Source organism: Gorilla gorilla, chromosome 12, assembly GCF_029281585.2.
Source record: "Gorilla gorilla gorilla isolate KB3781 chromosome 12, NHGRI_mGorGor1-v2.1_pri, whole genome shotgun sequence".
NCBI lineage: Eukaryota > Metazoa > Chordata > Mammalia > Primates > Hominidae > Gorilla > Gorilla gorilla.
The window spans coordinates 23,025,387-23,039,725 of NC_073236.2; the positions used below are offsets into that span (position 1 = coordinate 23,025,387).

Consider the following 14,339-nt stretch of genomic DNA (forward strand, 5'->3'; position numbering starts at 1 on the left):
GTTCAAGTGATTCTCCTGCCTCAGCCTCTCTAGTAGCTGGGATTACAGGCCCCTCACCATCACGCCCAGCTAATTTTTGTATTTTTAGTAGAGACAGGGTTTCACCATGTTGGCCAGGCTGGTCTCAAACTTCTGGCCTCAGGTGATCCACCTGCCTCGGCTTCCCAAAGTGCTAGGATTACAGGCATGAGCCACCGTCCCCGGCCAAGTTCCCTCTTAAGCTAATTTGGGTAGTTTATTCAACTCTAAGAACCCCAAACACCCTGGCTAGGCTGATATAATATTCTCAGCGTGTAAAGACTTCAACTACTTCAACTACAGAACAAAGACAGACCAAGATAGCCAATGGGCAAAACATGTGAGTATAAACTCAACAAAGAAGCACGAATGGGGGTTAGTTCTGAAGCTCCTCTCTGGGGTCCACGCCTCCCATGTGGAGGACCTGTAGTGTTTTTACCCACTTCTCCTGAGGTCTCCCCACTGCTGAGACAGCATCCACAACCATCGGGGTGTGCAGAGGGTTTTTCTTGAGCTCACTCTGCCCTACTATATGGACCTCTTATTTGGTTCTCTGAAATAATCTTCCTCAGAGAATTAGAAAAGATGAGAAATCGCTAGTGGCATATTGTTTCTGAAATATTAAGGAACTGAGAAAAGATTTCCCCCATCGTGTGGCTTCTGAGAACACCACGTGTGGGGGGGGGGGGGGCTCAGGTGTGCTACGGGAGGGGTTTTGGTCATTAACCCGCTCCTTCTCCAGGATTGGACTGCTCTCCCACGTGGCTGGCTGCAGGGCCCGTAATGAAGCTGACAGCTCTTCCAGGCACGATTTTTCTTCCTTAAAGCATGGCTTCTTCGGAACAGAACCAATCAGAGTTTTATTTTATTCCAGTTCTATGAATTGGTTGTGGGATGAAGCTTCTTTGGTGCAGGAGAAAAAGTGCCTGGATGAGGGATTGATGAAGAGCGGAGAAGGCACGTCACCACCAAGTATGTGGCATGGTGATAATTCAGTTGCAACCTTAGCGAGGACATACTCTGTGTTCAGCATTGTGGAAGATTCAAAATGAGTAAGAAAGGTCATTCTTGCTGTCCCAAGTACCCTATTAACCCTTTTAGCTCAGTACACTATTAACTCTTTTAGCATATATGTGAACTTCCTAGACCTCAGTTTCTCCATCTATAAAATGGAACAATAATAATACCTCCTTCAGTACAGTTGAGGAGATAAGATAGGGGACCGGGAGGCAGTGGTGGGCATCTCTGATTCACCCACAGAGGGGATGAGGCTGAAGGTTGGAGAGAGTGAGGCAATAATGGAAGTAAAGACATCAAAAGCATATTTTAGACTCTGGTTCCTTTGGGGCAGGAAGGAAGAAGTTTAAGATGGGCAAGGATGTATTTACATTTGTAGGATACTGATACCAGACTGAATTTAATACAGGTTCACTGTCTCCTTAAACATAATAAGCTGGACAAGAAGCAATGACAATCTGTTAGTAAGGAACACCGTAATTCAAAGTTCTACTGAAAGGAACATGGCACCTTGGAAAACAATTATTCCAAGCACGGGACAGAAGAATGTCAAAGACTAGTAGGGCAACTCAGAAGGGCACATGACCCTTTCCTGCACTCCTTTAAGGCTGATGCAATGCTTTAAGAGGCTAACACAGAAGGGTGAAGCCAGTCTCCTTAAAACCCAAAGAAGAGATTGTAAAACTTCTCTTTGGATCCTGTCTGGAGTCACAGCTGGAAAAAAAAAGGAGCAGGGGTCCTAACAGAACAAATTTGAAAAGGCTATTATTTTATTATTGTTTTATTATTATTAATTTTGAGACAGTCTCACTCTGTTGTCCAGGCTGGAGTGCAGTGGCGTGATCTTGGCTCACTGCAGCCTCCACTTCCCGGGTTCAAGTGATTCTCCTGCCTCGGCCTCTCGAGTAGATGGAACTACAGGCGCACACGCCACCACGCCCTGCTAATTTTTTTGTATTTTTAGTAGAGAGGGGCTTTTGTCATGTTGCCCAGCCTGGTCTCAAACTACTGGCCTCAAGTGATCTGCCCACCTCAGCCTCCCAAAGTGCTGGGGTTACAGGCGCGAGGCATCATGCCCAGTAGAAAAGGCTATCATTGGTTAAACTTGGGATAACTTTAGCTTTAGAAAGTAGGACTGCAAAGATTGAAACACATCAAACATAGAAAAATCCATGAGTTCATAATGATATTCCAAAAATATTTTCATAGTTAAAGGTGCTTAAGGAAGCAACTCATTAATTCGATACCAATAAGGGGAAGGAATCAAGTATTTATCCTGCCTTTGCAAACATGACGGGGGAATTCTTCTCTATAGAAGAACTATAGCTAATATATGCCAAAGGAATGAAAGCATTAGAATGCTACCATTTAGTAAACCCTAACAAAATCATTCTAGCCACTGATTATCAATATCTGCTAAAATTATTGGGTGAAATGTTAATAGGGAACTTTAGAATAGATGGGTCAGGCTGACAACATTTGAACTCTTTGATCAGTTCTAACATTATTGGATAGTGAGAGATTTTGTGCCTCCTGAATAAAAAGCAAAAGCAAGTTCACAGCACCACCTATAAAGTATTCTTGGGTTTTTTATTTGTTTGTTCTTTGTATTTCTTTGTCGCTCTGTCACCCAGGCTGGAGTGCAGTGGCACGATCTTGGCTCACAGCAATCTCCGCCTCCCAGGCTCAAGCGATTCTCTCATCTCAGCCTTCTGAGTAGCTGGGACCAGAAGGACCTGGTGTGTGGCACCAGGCCCAGCTAATTTTTTGTATTTTGTGTAGAGATTGGGTTTTGTCTTATTCCCCAGGTTGGTTTTGAACTCTAGGGCTCAAGTGATCCTCTCACCTCAGCCTCCCAAAGTGTCAGAATTACAGGTGTGAGCCACCACGCCCAGCCCAAGGTATTCTTGAAAAACAAAAACAAAACAAAAAAAACCTAACTCTCATGAATGGTCTAAATTTTTCTACTAGTTTATAGAAAATATGGGGGCTAAAGGAGCACATAAAAGAACACTGTGAGGCAGCCAGGCACGGTGGCTCATGACTGTAATCCCAGCACTTTGAGAGGCCAAGGCAGGTGGATCACTTGAGGTCAGGAGTTCAAGACCAGCCCGGCCAACATGGTGAAACTCTGTCTCTACTAAAAATACAAAAATTAGCTGGGCATGGTGGTGGGTGCCTGTAATACCAGCTACTTGGGAAACTGAGGCACGAGGATCTCTTGAACCCAGGAGGCGGAGGTTGCAGTGAGTCAAGATCGCGCCACTGCACTCTAGCCTGGGTGACAGAGCGAGACTCCGTCTCAACAACAACAACAACAACAACAACAAAAAGCACTGAGGATATAATCTGCCACATTTAGACTGTAAAATTGTGTAGGACAAATGACGACCTCGTCAAGCAATCACAACTAAGTTCAGGGTGACCTTGATTTCATCCTGATTCAAACAAACTGAAAAGGCCAGGTGCGGTGGCTCACACCTGGAATCCCAGCACTTTGGGAGGCTAAGGTGGGCAGATACCTGAGGTCAGGAGTTCAAGACCAGCCTGACCAACATGGTGAGACCCCCATCTCTACTAAAAATACAAAAAATTAGCTGGGTGTGGTGTCAGGCACCTGTAATCCTGGCTACTCAGGTGGCTGAGGCAGGAGAATCACTTGAACCTGGGAGGCGGAGGTTGCAGTGAACGGAGATTGCGCCGCTGCACACTGCACTCCAGCCTGGGTGACAGAGAGAGACTCTGTCCCCCCAAAAAACAAACAAACTGAAAAGACATTTTAATTATTTTAGTTGTTTGGTCTTTTATTTTTAGAAACAGAGTCTGGCTGTGTTGCCCAGGCTGAAGTGCGGTGGAGTGATCATAGCTCACTGCAGCCTTGAATTCCTGGGTCCAACTGATCCTCCTGCCTCAGCCTCCTGAGTTCCTGGAGCTACAGGTGCACGCCACCATTCCTGGCTAATTTTTTATTTTTTGTGGAGACAGCATCTCCCTCTGTTGCCCAGGCTGGTCTGGAACTCCTGGCTTCATGCAGTCTTCCCGCCTTGGCCTCCTACAGTGCTGAGATTACAGTTGTGAGCCACCACACCCGGCCTAGTTTTTAATTTTTATGGGTACATAATAGGTATATATGTTCATGGGCGCATGTGATGATAAAGGTAGACCATGTGTAATAATCACGTCTAGGTAAGTGGGGTATCCATCACCTTGAGCATTTATCATTTCTTTGTGTTAGGAACATGGAAAATTATACTCTTTTATCTATTTAAAAATATACAATAGGGCTGGGTGCGGTTGCTTATGCCTGTCATCCCAGCACTTCGGGAGGCCCAGGCAGGTGGATCACCTGAGGTCAGGAGTTTGAGACCAGCCTGGCCAACACGGTGAAACCCTGTCTCTACTAAAAATACAAAAAAAATTAGATGGGCATGGTGGCAGGCACCTGTAATCCTAGCTACTTGGGAGACTGAGGCAGGAGAATCACTTGAACGCAGGAGAATCACTTGAACCCAGGAGGCAGAGGTCGAATTGAGCTGAGATGGCACCATTGTACTCCAGCCTGGGCAACAGTGCAAGATTCCGTCTCAAAATACGTGTGTGTGTGTGTGTGTGTGTGTGTATAAACACAATAAATTATTGTTTAGTGTAGTCACCTGTTGTGCTAGATCTTATTCTATCTAAGTATATTTTTGCCCCCATTAACCATCCTCACTCCACCCCCACACCTACCACTACCGTTCCCAGCCTCTGGTAACCATCATTCTATTCTCTATCCCCATGAGTTTGTTTTAAATTTTAGTTCTCACATATGCGTGAGACATGTGCAGTTGGTCTTTCTGTGCCTGATTTCACTTAATGTAATGTCCACCAGTTCCATCTGTGTCACAAATGACGGAATTTCATTCTTTTTTTGGCTGAGTACATGTCCATTGTGTACATGTACCACATTTTCTTTATTCATTTGTCGGTTGATGGACGCTTAGGTTGCTTCCAAACCTTGGCTATTGTGAATAGTGCTGTGATAAACATGAGAGTGCAGGTATCTCTTTGATACATTGATTTCCTTTCTTTGGGGTTGATAGGGTTTGGCTGTTTCCCCAGCCAGATCTGAACTTGAATTGTATCTCCCAGGATTCCCATGTCTTGTGGGAGGGACCCAGTGGGAGGTAATTGAACCACGGGGGCCAGTCTTTCCCATGCTATTCTCATGATAGTGAATGAGTCTCATGAGATCTGATGGGTTTATCAAGGGTTTCCGCTTTTGCTTCTTCCTCATTTTCTCTTGCCGCCACCATGTAAGAAGTGCCTTTCGCCTCCAACTATGATTCTGAGGCCTCCCCAGCCATGTGGAACTGTAAGTCCAATTAAACCTTTTTTCTTCCCAGTCTGGGGTATGTCTTTATCAGCAGTGTGAAAACAGAGTAATACACAGGTGTATACCTAGCAGTGGGATTGCTGGATCATGTGGTAGCTCTATTTTTAGTTTGTCGAGGAACCTCCATACTGTTCTCCATAGTGGCTGTACTAATTTACCTTCCCACCAACATTGTATGAGGGTTCCCTTTCCGCCACATCTTCGATCCTTGTCAGCATTTGTTATTGTCTGTCTTTTGGATGACAGCCATTTTAACTGGGGTGAGATGATATCTCGTGTGTGTGTTTTTTTTTTTTTTTTTTTTGAGACAGAGTCTCACTCTGTCACCCAGGCTAGAGTGCAGTGGCACTATCTTGGCTTCACTGCAACCTCTGCTTCCTGGGTTCAGGCAATTCTCCTGCCTCAGCCTCCCGAGTAGCTGGGACTACAGGTGTGTGCCACCACGCCTAGCTAATTTTTGTATTTTTAGTTGAGATGGGCTTTCACCATGTTGGCTAGGATGGTCTTGATCTGTTGACCTTGTGATCCACCCACCTTGGCCTCCCAAAGTGCTGGGATTACAGGCATGAGCCACTGTGCCTGGCCCTCATTGTGGTTTTAATTTGCATTTCTCTGATGATTAATGATGTTGGCCATTTTTTCATTGGAAAGACCTTTTTTTTTTTTTTTTGAGATGGAGTCTCGCTCTGTCACCCAGGCTGGAGTGCTGTGGCACGATCTCAGCTCACTGCAAGCTCTGCCTTCCGGGTTCATGCCATTCTCCTGCCTCAGCCTCCCGAGTAGCTGGGACTACAGGCACCTGCCACCACGCCCGGCTAATTTTTTGTATTTTTAGTAGAGATGGGGTTTCACCGTGTTAGCCAGGATGGTCTCGATCTCCTGACCTCGTGACCCGCCTGCCTCGGCCTCCCAAAGTGCTGGGATTACAGGCATGAGCCACCGCGCCCGGCCTGAAAAGACATTTTTGAGGCATTGTGGAAATGTGAACATGCCTGGATAGTGGGTGATATTAAGGAACTGTTTATTAAGGAACTGTTTTTTGGGGGTGCAGTAATTGTGTTATGGTTATTTTTTGAAATATCTTTACCAGGCTGGGCAACATAGCAAGACTGTGTCTCTAAAAAAAATTTTTTTTAATTAGCTGGGGGTGGTGGTGCACGCCTGTAGTCCCAGCTACTAACTTAGGATGTCATGGCAGGAGGATCGCTTGAGTGTAGGAGTTTGAAGCTGCGGTGAGCCACGATCAAACCACTGTCCTCTACTGCACTTCACTCTGGGCAACAGGGCAAGACCTTGCCTGAAAAAAAAAAATTGTATTAAACTATATTAGAATGACATGCTAAAGCACTTATAAGTAAAATGATATGTCTGGTATTTGCTTAAAAATTCTCTAGTAAAAAGAAAAAAAGTGGAGGTGGGGGGAATAGGCCAAAAAGGATGGCAGAAGGTAGAGAATTCGCTGATGGACAGGTATATGGGGTATATATGGGGTATATGGGGGCTTATTCTACTTTTGTGAGTTTTTGAGAATTCCCATAATAGAAACAATTAAAAAAAATTTTTTTTTTTGAGACAGGGTCTCTCTGTCGACCAGGCTGGAGTGCAGTGGTATGACCTCGGCTTACTGCAACCTCCACCTACCAGGTTCAAGCAATTCATGTGCCTCAGTCTCCTAAGTAGCTGTGATTACAGGTGTCCAGAGTAATTTCTGAATTTTTAGTAGAGTTGGGGTTTCACCATGTTGGCCAGGCTGTTCTTGAACTACTGACCTCACGTGATCCACCTGCCTCGGCCTCTCAAAGTGCTGGGATTACAGGCCTGAGCTACCATGCTGGCCTAGAAACCAGTTGTAAATCCTCCTTTGCTTTTTCCTCTCTCAGGTATTTTCCTGCTAAAGAGCAAGGTTGAGCACTTCACACTTTATCTCAAAGTGTCTTTGAAGAGTAAAGCAAATCTCTCAATAGAGTATTCCAAGATAAAGAACAGCCATCTCCAAACTCATGCCACAGTGAGGAACTGTGCTAGGTCAGGAGACTGTTTGGAGCCCGGGACACTGGGGGTTAACAGCCTGTTCCTGGCAGCTGAGTGTCCCCACAGCTGCCAGCAATTAGACTAGCTGGCAGTCCCCTTAGGAAACTCCTGCTGCCTGATGAGGACTGATTGCTTGCTGGCGTCTAAGTCCCCAATCGACAGAAATGGAAATCCATTAGGGAAAAGCTGGCGGGAGGGACTGCCTTCTGGGGAGGGCGCAGCCCTGCAGAGGCACAGGCCCGGCCAGTGTGGGTGCTGCCAACACTGCCAACACACCCTACCATGGGTGCTGCCAACGCACCATCCCTGGAAAACCACCCGGTGAAACGCTGTCCCCCAGAGAGTGTTCCTTTCCTCCTGATTGTGGTCTACCACTGAAGAAGCCTGTCTGCCCAACGTGGCATTACCACAATTGCTTCTCAGAGAAACAAACCACATGTCCTGGGAGAGTGGCAGAGGCCAAGGTCAGTGCAGACAGGGATGCTCTGTAAGGTTCGGTGCAGCTAAGCAAGGGGGCTTAGCTGAGCTTTGAGTCAGGCAGTTTTCTGTAATAAGCAGACTCAGTGCAGTGACTTGTAAGCAGCTACTGAAAATCCATACTTCAGATCCCTGTCAGTTAGAAATTGTGTCCACACACCAGAGAGAATGGCGGTTTTCATGGGAATTATTTCAACCAATGATATGCTGGTTTCTGAGAAAACAAAGATGAGTAGGACCTGGTCCTTACCTTAAAGAATCCTACCATCCATGCAAGTTCAAAAAAAACGTGATTCCAGAGGGACAGTTTAAAATGCTTATGAGAACAAAATAAAACAAAATGAGGATTTCTAATCCCACCACCACCACCAAATCTTCTCACTTAATTGATTTTTTGGTTAAAACTACCCCTCCCACTCACAAGGAGTTTTGTTTTCAACCTATTTGGAAATTCAAGGCTATTATAATGAAGTATGTATTGTATTATTTGAGAAAATACATTTGTGAGCTTAGTTTAGATAAGTTGCACAAGTTGGATACGGGTCACATAAAAAGTTCTTTCTTATCAGGAGTTCAGGAACAAAAGGTCCCTCTGTAAGATTATATATAAAGATTATATTCAATTCAAACTGTGATTTCGTTTCTCCAGAAATAACATGCTTGTTGTTAAGAGTTTATGAAAATTAGACGAGAAAAGAACCACAGTATTATTTTGCAACTGTGTGCAGAGGCAGATTCTTGTCCCTCTTGCACTACAATTGCAAGAATTCTGAACAGGGGCCAGGCACGGTGGCTCATGCCTGTAATCCCAGCACTTTGGGAGGCCAAGGTGGGTGGATTGCCCAAGCTCAGGGGTTCAAGACCACCCTGGGCTACATGGCGAAACCCCATCCCTTCTAAAAGTACAAAAATTAGCTGGATGTGGTGGTGAGTGCCTGTAGTCCCAGCTACGGGGGAGGCTGAATGCAGGAGAATTGCTTGAACTGGGGAGGCGGAGGTTGCAGTGAGCTGAGATTGCAGCACTGCACTCCAGCCTGGGTGACAGAGCAAGATTCCATCTCAAAAAAAAATAATAATAATTCTGAATGCAATTGAAGTAAAACTATTGTAAAGTTAAAAAATAAAGTGAAATGTGTTCTTGTTATTGACCTCAAATATAATCTAGAACAACCTGTTTAAGCACTTAAAGCATTTGCTTTTAAGGCATTGGATTCACAATCAGGTTCATTGCAAATGATCCACTCATTAAAAGAAGGTCTGGCACCCGCAACTCATTTAAGTTGTATGTGTGTGTTAAAGGAACACTGAAACTGCATTTCTGTTAAAACACTGATTCATATTTTCCCAAAGTAGTACAGTATGACTTTTCAATGTAGACTTAAGACAATTTCAAATACCAATTACCACATTATAGAGAAATCCTTAAAATTTCACCAGCGTTTTCTTTTAGAATAAGTGCTGCAGACGGGCACAGAAGAGATGCCTGTGGAAATGATCTGGATTTCACTGTACAGTTATGTCTCTGAGGCTATTGCCTATCAAACCACTTTTTGTTTAGGAGGTTGCTTAATGGGAGCAAATTCTTACTCTTCTTCCGTGCTGCTGAACAGGGTGAGGTCATGCAGGAAGCCGAAAGGGACAGATGAATTTCAGTGACAGAGCTCAGGAAGCCATCAGGAGAACAGACCTTGTCAGTGACTTGCAAATTCACTTGTTTAAAGTATATATTTTTTTAATGTTTTCATAAAATAGCGTGATTATAAAGTAAGGAGACTGGTTTTAGAAACTTCAAAAGAAAGCAAATCTCATTGTTCTATGCTCAAAACCTATACTTTGTCATTTGATCCAAAGGAAGACATGTATTACTTATTACTGTGCTGGTCAATAAGAGGTGAAGAAGGAAAGGAAAGTGATCTGTCGGAGATGACACAATTGATGAACAGCAGGGCTGGTCTGACAACCTGATTCTATCAATTTCTAATTCAATGCTCATCCTTTACTTTTTTTTTTTTTTTTTGAGATGGAGTCTTGCTCTGTCACCCAGGCTGCAGTGCAGTGGCATGATCTCGGCTCACCTCAACCTCTGCTTCCCGAGTTCAAGTGATTCTCCTGCCTCAGCCTCCTGAGTAGCTGGGATTACAGGCATGCGCCACCATGCCCGGCTAATTTTTGTATTTTTAGTAGAGACCAGGTTTCACCATGTTGGTCAGGCTGGTCTCAAACTCCTGATCTCGTGATTCACCTACCTTGGCCTTGCAAAGTTCTGGGATTACAAGCGTGAGCCACCGTGCCTGGCCATTGGTGCCTTTTTAAGGAGAACCCAGAGAACAGTCTTGCCCCTTCCACCATGTGAGGTTACAATGAGAAGGCTTCATCTGTGGACCAGAAAGCAGGCCCTCACCAGATATCCAACCTGCCAGAAATAAATTTATGTTGTTTATAAGCCACCTAATTTATGGCATTTTGCTGTAGTAGCCCAAATAGACTAAGACAACCACCAAGTTCTTCTGGGAGGGAGGGCCTAGACCAAAATAGATCTATTTTTGATTTTTTTTTTTTTTTTGAGACGGAGTTTCGCTCTTGTTGCCCAGGCTGGAGTGCAATGGTGTGATGTCAGCTCACTGCAACCTCTGCCTCCTGAGTTCAAGCGATTCTCCTGCCTCAGCCTCCTAAGTAGCTGGGACTATAGGCACGCGCCACCATGCCCGGCTAATTTTGTATTTTTAGTAGAGATGGGGTTTCTCCATGTTGGTCAGGCTGGTCTCGAACTCCCGACCTCAGGTGATCCGCCTGCCTAGGCCTCCCGAAGTGCTGGTATTACAGGCGTGAGCCACCGCGTCTGCCCCTCTATTTTTGATTTTAACTCAACTCATTTGTTTCTGTTCTTGGGTAGAGAGCATAATCTCTGAATCTCAGAGTGTCAAATATTAAAAGAGGACACTGTTCTCAGAAGGTTGCTTGGTGCAGGGAGGGGGATGCATATGTAGTATCTTGCAAGTGTTTACATCACAAATCATCCTTAACTACACATAGTATTAACTGGAGAGAAGCAGAGCCGTGGAAGATACATATGAAACTAGCAGAAACTTTAGCTTGGACAATGAATATTTGGAAGGTGGAAGCTTGTGAATGGCCCTGAAGTAGAAAGACCTTGAAGTTATTTCTTCCTTGCCTGTGGCATGTCCATAACGAACCTATTTTAGAGGAAGACCAAATTTTGTTTCCTAGATTGCCACTTTTTTTTTTTTTAAGACAGTTTCACTCTTATTGCCCAGGCTAGAGTGCAATGGCGCGATCTGGGCTCACTGCAACCTCCGCCTCCCGGGTTCAAGCGATTCTCCTGCCTCAGCCTCCCTAGTAGCTAGGATTACAGGCATGTGCCACCACGCCTGGCTAATTTTTGTATTTTAGTAGAGACGGGGTTTCTCCATGTTGGTCAGGCTGGTCTCAAACTCCCGACCTCAGGTGATCCGCCCGCCTCGGCCTCCCAAAGTGCTAGGATTACAGGCGTGAGCCACCGTGCCCAGCCTGATTGCCACTTTCTTTTTTTTTTTTTTTTTTTTGAGACGGAGTCTCGCTCTGTCGCCCAGGCTGGAGTGCAGTGGCGCGATCTCGGCTCACTGCAAGCTCCGTCCTCCCGGGTTCACGCCATTCTCCTGCCTCAGCCTCCCGAGTAGCTGGGACTACAGGCGCCCGCCACCACGCCCGGCTAATTTTTAGTATTTTTAGTAGAGACGGGGTTTCACTGTGTTAGCCAGGATGGTCTCGATCTCCTGACCTCGTGATCCACCCGCCTCGGCCTCCCAAAGTGCTGGGATTACAGGCGTGAGCCACCGCGCCTGGCCGATTGCCACTTTCATAGGGAAGAACAGTGACAAAGGAAGAAGGATTAGACTGCCAGCAAAAATATGACACTCTAAAATGGTTGTACTGCCTAACACATCCTCGAGGGTTATCTCAGGCTTTCTTTTTCTTTTTTTTTTTTTAATTTTTTTTTCATATCTCAGGCTTTCTTTTTACTTGAATTATTTCATAACTTCATTAATTATTTTAAAAAGTTAGAAATATGAATAACTTGTCCAGAGAAATGGAAATGAACTTTTTTGGTGGTGGAGATGCAACTGATTATTGCCTTGTGGGATACTGACCAGTTTTGCACTGTTAGGAAATTTATTTCTGCATTCTTGACTGCCTGTATATGTGTGTTATTTGACTTCTCTTTGAACCAGCTATAACATCTTATTGGTTCCCTCATGAAGCCGTGAGTTTAGTAAAATCTTTGACATGTGTTTATTATATTTATATTTCTAGGAGTGTCACAATTTTATCCTTTAGATAATTATTGTTGAAATAGTTCTCAGGCCAGGAGCAGTGGCTCACGCTTATAATCCCAGCAGGCGAGCTGGGATTTGGGAGGCCAAGGCAGGTAGATTGCTTGAGCTCAGGAGTTTGAGAGCAGTGTGGATAACATGGCAAAACCCTGTCTCTACAGAAAATCTAAAAATTAGCCTGGCATGGTAGTGCGTGGCTGTGGTCCCAGCTACTTAGGAGACTGAGGTGGGAAGGTCACTTGAGCCTAGGAGGCGGAGGATGCAGTGAGCTGAGATTAGGCCACTGCACTCCAGCCTAGATAACATAGATAACAGAGCGAGACTCTGTTTTTTAAAAAAAAAAAAAAAAATTAGGCCAGGCGTGGTAGCTTATGCCTGTAATCCCACCATTTTGGGAGGCCAAAGTGGGTGGATCACCTGAGGTCAGGAGTTTGAGACCAGCCTGATCAACATGATAAAACCCCGTGTCTACTGAAAATAAACAATTAGCCAGGCATGGTGGCGGGTACCTGTAGTCCCAGCTACTTGGGAGGCTGAGGCAGGAGAATTGCTTGAACCTGGGAGGCGGAGGTTGCAGTGAGTCAAGATCACACCACTGCACTTCAACCTGGGTGACAGAGCGAGACTCCATCAAAAAATATATATATGTATTGTGGGATAGAATTTTAGCTAGGTGTTTCATCTTTATAACTGCTGTTAAATGCCACTGTGGGTCACAGGTAAATCCTTGCCTGTGATGTAAAAGTCCCAATATTTGTTGGTTGGAATAATCTCCAATGCAGTGAATTCACGTCTGTGGAGCATGTAACATGTCACTTCCTCATCTTGTCCTGTTTTTTCATCAAAAAGAAATTATTATTGGAAAGGAAGGGGGCTGAGTTCTATTTTGTGTTGGGGAAGTAACAGGGATGCCTGGTAGGGAGAAGGCCCAATAGCCCCATGGGCCAGAGCATGAAGAGGAGAAAGAGAAAAAGAACTTCAGGAATAGGGTAGATCTAGGGCAATCCTGAGAGGTCTGAGAATCCCAGATTCTCTAAAGCAAGGATTCTCAAAGTGCAATCCCAGGCCAACTTCAGCGGCACCTGGGAGCCTGTTAGAAATGTGGAATCTCAGCCGGGCGCAGTGGCTCACGCCTGTAATCCCACTAGTTTGGGAAGCCAAGGTGGGTGGATCACGAGGTCAGGAGATGGAGACCATCCTGGCTAACATGGTGAAACCCCGTCTCTACTAAAAATACAACAAATTAGCCGGGCGTGGTGGCGGGGACCTGTAGTCCTAGCTACTCAGGAGGCTGAGGCAAGAGAATGGCGTGAACCCAGGAGGCGGAGGTTGCAGTGAGTCGAGATCATGCCACTGCACTCCAGCCTGGGCGACTGAGCGAGACTCTGTCTAAAAAAAAAAAAAAAGAAAGAAAAAGAAATGTGGAATCTCGGCCAGGGCGGTGGCTCATGCCTGTTATCCCAGCACTTTGGGAGGCCAAGGCTAGTGGATCACCTGAGGTCAGGAGTTCGAGACCAGCCTGGCCAACATGGCGAAACCCCTGTCTTTACTAAAAATACAAAAATTAGCTGGGCGTGGTGGCGGGTGCTTGTAATCCCAGCTACTCGGGAGGCTGAGGCGGGAGAATTGCTTGAACGTGGGAGGCGGAGGTTGCAGTGAGCCAAGATCGCCCCATTGCACTCCAGCCTGGGTGACAAAGCAAAACTCCATCTCAAAGAGAAAAGAAAAGAAATGTAGAATCTCAGGCCTCGCCCCAGATACTGAATCAAAGTCTGCGTTTAACGAGGTCACCTGGTAATTTGTATTCACATGAAGTTTGAGAAGCACTAGTAGAAAACAAGAGTTTTACCGTTTTGTGTCCTAATGGTCTTGCCTTATTTAGGACTCTATAATAGAGTCACCCTAAAATGCACTTGGACTTGGGAAGTACTTGGAACAGGGCTCATGGTCACATAGAATAAAGTGGTTCTTTATGCTGTCTATCCCTGTGTTAGCTCACAGCTGGCCCCCAAGACTCAGTCAAGGAGTATTTAATAAGTCCTGTAAGCAAAGTACTAAGACATATGTTATGAAGAATATATTTTATTTTT

General features: G+C 45.1%; 1 non-coding gene across 1 annotated transcript; it reads left to right on the forward strand.

Annotated features, from left to right (window-relative positions):
• Positions 1-1,629: 1,629 nt before the first annotated feature.
• On the forward strand, positions 1,630-1,751 carry LOC129526513 (small nucleolar RNA SNORA26). Its single transcript, XR_008671173.2, has one exon. It is a non-coding gene; the product is annotated as a small nucleolar RNA SNORA26 (small nucleolar RNA).
• The last annotated feature ends 12,588 nt before the right edge of the window (positions 1,752-14,339 follow it).